The 8125-nt window shown below is 40.6% G+C and overlaps 1 protein-coding gene across 4 annotated transcripts in view; it reads right to left on the bottom strand.

The window, feature by feature from the left end:
* LOC147800065 (uncharacterized) overlaps positions 1–8125 on the bottom strand; it is an 18871-nt gene extending 10746 nt beyond the window's left edge. Inside the window, exons 1-2 of one of the 4 annotated variants that reach the window (XM_087133220.1) lie at positions 8033–8125; positions 4291–4584 (exon numbers count right to left, since the gene is read on the bottom strand). The gene's annotated coding sequence lies outside the window, so the exon portion shown is untranslated. Of the gene's footprint in view, positions 1–4290; positions 4585–7330; positions 7479–7966 lie in introns of those variants that run through there. The other 3 variants (XM_087133221.1, XM_087133222.1, XM_087133223.1) reach the window with 3 other exon arrangements.

Raw genomic sequence — 8125 nt, 5'->3', positions numbered from 1 at the left:
TTACAAAAAGGTTAATGTGTGACGCACTGCTTAAAGCCAAATCTAAATTTTTCAGAGATTCCCTTGCGAACTGCAACATCAAGGATGCCTTCAAAGTCGTCAATGAACTAACAACAGCCCTAAAGCAAATACCTTCAACATCCGACTCAGCATCCTCCCTTGCTAACAACTTTGGCCAATTCTTTGGAGACAAAGTCAACAAAATTCGGGCAAATATAGACAGTGTTCACAACATAATGGCTACACCTACTGAAACATCGATGTTACACCACGACTGTCACCTGTCTGAACTTCATCGTACTGCTGAGACTGATCTCCTTGAGATAATACCAAAATCAGCCACCAAATCGTGTCAGCTTGACCCAATTCAAACCTGGTTGCTTAAACAACACCGACATATTTTTCTTCCTAAAGTGACTGAGATTGTCAACGTCATTTTGTCATCTGGCCATTTCCCTGAGTCACTACGCGACAGTGTGATTACGCATATTATAAAGAAGCCCTCCCTAAACAAAGATGAACTCAACAACTATCGTCCTGTCTCAAACCTCCGTTATTTGGCTAAGCTAATTTAACAAGTTGTATGCAAGCACCTGAGTGACCAGCTATCAGCCCCCATCACATTGCCAATCCCTTCCAATCTTCATATAAGGCTGGACATAGCACTGAGACTGCACTTCAGTGTGAGACATGTACTACACTCACTAGATCCTAACAAAGCTGTGTTCTTAATTCAATTAGAGTTCTTAATTCTATTAGATTTGTCAGCTGCATTTGACACACTTGACCAAGACATCATGCTGAGTCGTTTTCAGCATAGGTTTGGCATTAATGGTACAGCACTTAAATTGTTTGCTTCTTATTTCCAAGAAAGACTGGCTTACAGTATGTACATGTTGCTGGGGTTGATTCTGAGGAAAGGCTACTCTTGTCAGGAGTCCCCCAGGGCTCAGTCATTGGCCCTTTGACGTTTACCATGTACATCAGCCCAGTCTGTGATATTTTATGTCAACCTGACGTCCATTATCACATTTATGCTGACGACATTCAGGTTTAGTTGGAATTTGATCCGATGACTCCCAACGATGCAACATGCGTTCTGTTTAGGTTGTCAAACTGCATCAGAGATATTCAATCCTGGATGATTGTTAACAAACTTCAACTTAACAATGACAAAACTGAATTCCTAACAGCCTCATCCGCTTACCATCAGAAGCGTTTGAACCACCTGACCCTCACTGTCAACAACAGTACAATTAAACCATCCCCATTAGTGAGAAATCTAGGCGTCACATTGGACAGTACAATGTCAATGACACCCCACGTAAACACCATATCCAAATCCATCAACTACATGTACCACATACGAAATATATCTAAGATTTGGAAATATATTGACAAAGAAACGTGTCATGCTGCTGCCAGAGCCTTAGTCCTGTCACGACTTGACTACTGCAACTCTCTTTTTAATGGAATGAAAAAACTCTGATGTTAGTCATTTACAGAAACTTCAAAACAACATTGCCCGGATTATATTCACACAACCCAAACACTGCTATTCGTCACCACTTCTACAACTGCATGTACCGGTACACTGGTTACCTGTTCAAAAATGCATCATCTTCAAAACAGCCATCAACGTACAGTACATGTATATACTGGTACATGTAAAACTCTACCTGGCACACATCCTCAATACATAATTAACTCTCTTGATCACAGCAAACCTAACCGAAGTAACCTCCGTTCAAAACACAACCTAAAAATACCAAGTACATTCAAAAAAGTAGGAGACAGGGCTTTTTCTGTTGCCCGACCCAGATGCTGGAATTCATTACCTCTTCGCATTCGTAACTGCAACTCCCTACAACAGTCCAAATGTAAACTTAAATCTCATCTGTTTCCACTCTAGGTTTGGGTCATCTGCTCCCACTAATTTTATCTTAGCACCTGGTTTACTTTCCTGCAGTTGCTTTTTTCCCAGCGCATTGTAACCTTCGGAAAAATGCGCTTCATAAATGTTATTATTTTTATTATCATTATAATTTCCTGAATGATAGGAAAATTCAAGAAAAACCAATGATAATCTTTCCACAGAAAGGATAAAAAAAAAACACGGCAGTGTAATCAGTCCGCTTCTTGTTAACACTGCAGTTAATGATCTTTCCAAAAACCTGCCTGATGCTAAAATCTCTCACTATGCAGACGACATACATTGTACATGTACACGTTGTATACATGTACACGTACATGTAGCTATTTGGAAATCAAACAGAAACATCACTTTCCTTGAAAAGAAAATTCAAAAAGGTCTCTAAAATATTTTGATTTGCTGTGAAAAATGGGGATTTACTTTAAGCTTTCACATCCAAAAACAATTGCAGTCCTTTTCACCAGCAAAAAGAAGGTCAACGTCTCTCTCCCCATCCAAAACCGATATCCAAATCCTACAATCAGCCAAATTCTTGGGTGTCACTTTTGATGGTACTGGTAAATTAACATGGAAACAACATATTGACAACATCATCTTAAAATGCAAAAGAAAACTCCACCTTCTCCGCTGTGTCAGCAGTACTACATGGGGCAATGACCGTATTTCAGTTGTACTCCGCTCTAATCAAACCCATTCTCAAGAAATTCTTAAAGAAATTCTGAACAGATGTGACAATTCCTGTATAATTTGCAGAGATTTAAATAGTCATAATCCTTTATGGGGCAGCTCCACTTTGGACCATAACGGACAGATTGATGAAGATCTGCTGGAAGATACAAACATGGTCTGTATCAACTCTGGTGAAGGTTTAAGAATTGAGGACTGATAACACTCTCAAGGGAGTGTTATCAGTACTCTCTTGTTAAAATATTGCTGTTAATAATCTTTCTCACAATATGCAGATGACATTGCCCTTTGGATATCAAACAGAGATATCTAGAAAGAAAATCAAACAAAACCTCAACAGCATCAGCAGTTGGCGTGACAACTGGGGTTTTAAGCTATCGATTGCCTGAACTACATGTATTGATGTTCTTTTCACCACTAAGATACGAGCCAACATCTCTTTGAATGTCAATAACAACAACATTCAACTACAACCTTCAGCTAAATTCCTGGGAGTCACCTTTAACAATAGACTAACATGGAAAACACACATTGACAATGTCATAACTAAATGCAGTAAAAGACTTAACATTTAATACACGTAGATGTATTTGTGGCAACACCAGGGGTCACTTGTATACTGCTCTTATAAAGCCTATTCTGGAATATGGGTGTGAAGTGTTTAATTCAGCATCATCGTCACTCAAACAAACCCTTGATAGTATTCAGTACCAAGCCCTTGATAGTATTCAGTACCAAGCCCTTGATAGTATTCAGTACCAAGCCCTTGATAGTATTCAGTACCAAGCCCTTGATAGTATTCAGTACCAAGCCCTTGATAGTATTCAGTACCAAGCCCTTGATAGTATTCAGTACCAAGCCCTTGATAGTATTCAGTACCAAGCCCTTGATAGTATTCAGTACCAAGCCCTTGATAGTATTCAGTACCAAGCCCTTGATAGTATTCAGTACCAAGCCCTTGATAGTATTCAGTACTAAGCCCTTAAACTATGCACTGGTGCTATCCATGGTTCCCCTCTCTACAGACTTCACACTGAATGTGGGCACCCCTCTTGGCTCTTCAACGGCAGTTTTTATGTAACTTGTAAGGAACTAAAATTCATGCTCATAACAATCATCTTAATGATTTTTTTCCATCAAGACAACTAGCAAATGTACTACTGTGCTGAAAAATGGTCTTCGTCTCCTCACAAAATCGTATGAAATTCCTTTGATCCATCCAGAGAGCAGTATAAAAGCACAGATAAACATCGACTTTCTGAGGTAAGTCTTGTTCTTTTGTTACAACAAATATTCATTTTAACCTTTGCACTTTAACCAACCATGTACTTATATGCAAACGTTGAGGCGGTTTAGAGACAATAGTGAGTAATTAACCTCACAAAATAGGGATAATTACAAGCAATTCAATGTGGACCCAAACTAGGGAATACCAAATCCTTGAGGCTGACAGTGCAACTCAATGTGGATCCACACTAGGGAATACCAAATCCTTGAGGCTGACAGTGTAACTCAATGTGGATCCACACTAGGGAATGCCAAATCCTTGAGGCTGACAGTGCAACTCAATGTGGATCCACACTAGGGGATACCAAATCCTTGAGGCTGACAGTGCTGTTAGCATGTGCATAACATTATCATATCTGAATACAATTTGCCACGCATCCTACCTGCTAAAGTTGCCCTCCAATTGAATTGGTTTGTCCATTAACCTTGTCCCACAAGCAGGTGCTAGCCAATGAAGACAGTGAATGCAGGCACCAAGCAATGCCAACCCGATGCCAGGGGTATGATGCCATCCTTCAAGGTCAAGCTGACCTAAAAACTTGTGATGATGTAGCAGGAATTCCTTGACATCCAAGCAGACAGCATGGTGACATGGAGAGGTGTGTGGTGTACTATGATGGTGAGCTTGGAGGTCAGATCACAAGCCAATACTCAAAGCTGGTAGTAAACTCCAGTATCTGTGAAGAGAACCAACCAAAAAGACAGGACATGGTTTATGTGACTGGAACTACAGTTGTATCATTCATGTAGCGGTACCGGTGCTTTCACATTAAAAGATCACTCATTCTTGGGTACCAGTAGTTTGAGACAATTCCACGCACAAGTGAACTTGATGCCCAACATTTGACATCATGAACACACATCCATGAACATGTAAATTTGTAAATCAAATATTTGAAAAGTGGTACAAGGCAGCAGACACAAAGAGCACACTGTAGAAATATCAATATACTGTGCATGTACATGTACACGTGTACGTGTATTTGTATGCATTAACCTGAATTCAAAATGTACATGTACATACATGTATATGCATGTACCAATCTTTGTACAGTGTACTGAAGTTCCCTTTACGATAAACAGCAATCCTTGCTGCATGGCACAAAATAACACACAACTCATAAAACTACCCAACAGCTCTTGTTTTATAATGCATTCAAAGTCATTGATCAAATAGCAGTTGGGATCAAAGTGTTTGCTGTCTAGTTGCTAAACCAAACAGATCCCATCTAAGCTTGGACGGTATTGCATTTTTGAATATTGCAATGTTTGTGATAAAAATATTGCGATATTCACTTATACAATGACATTCTTTGAAGTGGGGTATTACATGTACATGTAAGTGTGTGCCATCAAAAAGCAACCAAGCTATAAAGTGGTGACATTGACTGGAAATACCAACAGCTACTGCAGACTTTCAGTCAGGCTCTAAGAGTAGACCTCAACCACAGTGATAGGATCAAACTTCAAAGGCTTTTGGCTGTTGAGTTGGCAGTTGTTTAAGTTTCATGTTGCAAACCAACTCCAAGTGACAATGCAGTACCGGTTGACATTGGATGGCTGGTACCACAAAAGATGGAGTGAAAAACAACGATATGGGGGTTTTGCTTTATTCTGTTTTGCTGTAGTAGCAAGAATACCATGGTATCCAAATTCCATTTGCCGGTATTTCAGTATTTATGGACAGGACCACCAGTAAAAAGCCTGCTTCCATTTCAACGTGGCTTATTCTTCCTTGATGTGAAGATACATGTAGCTTTCTGATGATACATTTAAGTCAGCTATGCTCAGGTGGTGACTTTAGGGCCACGTGTGTCAGTTGGCCATTACATTAAATAAGCCTCTTACTCTGGAAAATCAACAGCACAGTTGACAACTGAATGTGCAAACGTTTTGATACCCCTCCAGAAAAATGGAGGGGGAAATATATTTATTACAAAAGCCAAATGATGACGAGTCACATGCATTGCTATAGGCAGGGCCTCATGTATTACAAAAGCCAAATGATGACGAGTCACATGCATTGCTATAGGCAGAGCCTCATGTATTACAAAAGCCAAATGATGACGAGTCACATGCATTGCTATAGGCAGAGCCTCATGTATTACAAAAGCCAAATGATGACGAGTCACATGCATTGCTATAGGCAGAGCCTCATGTATTACAAAAGCCAAATGATGACGAGTCACATGCATTGCTATAGGCAGAGCCTCATGTATTACAAAAGCCAAATGATGACGAGTCACATGCATTGCTATAGGCAGAGCCTCATGTATTACAAAAGCCAAATGATGACGAGTCACATGCATTGCTATAGGCAGAGCCTCATGTATTACAAAAGCCAAATGATGACGAGTCACATGCATTGCTATAGGCAGAGCCTCATGTATTACAAAAGCCAAATGATGACAAGTCACATGCATTGCTATAGGCGGAGCCTCATTTTCTTTCATAAAACCCTTTCATAAAATCCAGAAGCTGGATTTTATGCCAAAACTTGAACTCTTTCTAGGTGTACTTCTGAAAAGAAATTTGCAATGCAAAATGGTCAATCCGATATGTGACCAGTGTGGTTCCCTGACCACAGATTTCCAAAACATCTCTGTACATACATGTACATGTAATCTCAGCGGGAGTATACAGGTACATGTAGTCAGAATTCTGGGGACTGGCATCCCAAGCAACATAAACCTTCGTGACCCAAATATGCTGCTGATGATGTGATCATCAAGGGGAAAAGAGGTAATTAAGGATGGCAGAAAAACCTATATGTGTAGTAGTTCACAATATGTTAGTTACAGGTACATGTATTATCATACGGTCTTTAAGAGAAGATTTGCTTCAGAAAGCGCAAACGGATGTTTCATCTGGTACTCCAACTGGGCAGCTTTCAAAATACAAAAGCGTGGGGAACCATCAAAAACATGGAGAGCAGTGCCAGTACATTGTACAATACGGAGTAGTACCGACGTAGCTCCACTACAACTGTACATGTACATGTAAGTGGAGCATTGTTGATGGTGACAGTTGGGACTGCTTCCTGGTCAATATGTGGTTCATGTACATGTACATCTTGTGCCCCAACTACATGTATATATGGGCTGCTCCTGCGGTTTTGTTAGAGGATCATGTTTGCCAATAGAGTTACCAGTACTGCGGTTGCAAAGTCCCAGCCCGCATATTTGAATGGAGCAGGCGGTGAAAAGTTTAAGTGTCATGCATGTGTCTAGCCCCACTAGTGTGGAAAGGACCCTCGCTATCGGTCAATCTTTTGCTACACATCTGTATACGCAATTTGCGTGTCGGCGTAGTGAAAAGTTTGGCGCACCCTCTTAAAATCGTAGGCGTAATTTTTTTTGCACATTGAGATGATCCTTAGCCTCTCCGCTTTCATAGCGCCATTTATTGAATGAGTTCACTCACGTTATTCTGGTATTTTCCAGTCTTTTTGCCTTCACCCACTCAATCTCACGCGCTTGCTCTCACAGACGCCATCTTTAAAATAAGGTCGTTGAACACTACGTCAGTTGGCCCCTCATCGTCTCGACGGCTGTTCCATGTCAAGACATATCTAACACACGGACTGAGCGATAAGATACTACATGTACATGTACCTTCCAAAACTTGGGCAGCAGCTTAGATTTATCTTGACATGACAGCTGTCGAGATGATGAGGGGTTAAGTGACGTAATGTTCAACGACCTTATTTTAAAGATGGCGACTGTGAGAGCGAACCCATGAGATTGAACGGGTGAAAGCAAAGACTGGAAAATACCAGAACATGACTTCAATAAATGGCCCAAGAAAGTGGAGACGCTAAGGATCATCTCTGTGTGCCAAATAAATTACGCCTACGCTTACAAGAGGGTGCACCGAACTTTTTCACTGCGCCGACACGCAAATTGCGGATGTGTGGCTAAGAGCGGTAGAACATGCAGCGAGAGTCCGTGTAGTGGGGCTACACGTACATCTGATAATGATTGTGTATGCTATATTGCTAGCTTTATTTCATGCTGTTGCGCTGTTTTTTCGTCATTTTTGCGGATAATGGCTACTTGCCATCAATGCTATCGATAATAAAGGAAAATATTGTGAAATCATTACTTTGGATGGAAAAAATCTCACATTTCTGGATATCCACGTTGTGCATCCCGCCGTTGCGTATCCTGTCTGATATATAGCGCCCTCTGTTGAAAAAATGAACAGCGCCCTCTTCTG

This window comes from Acanthaster planci, linkage group LG02 (genome assembly GCF_054643075.1).
Source record: "Acanthaster planci isolate LZ-2023a linkage group LG02, COTS_SCS, whole genome shotgun sequence".
In the NCBI taxonomy this organism is placed as follows: Eukaryota; Metazoa; Echinodermata; class Asteroidea; order Valvatida; family Acanthasteridae; genus Acanthaster; species Acanthaster planci.
The sequence above is the reverse complement of the archived record's forward strand: the minus strand, read 5'-3'. Positions and strand labels throughout refer to the sequence as shown.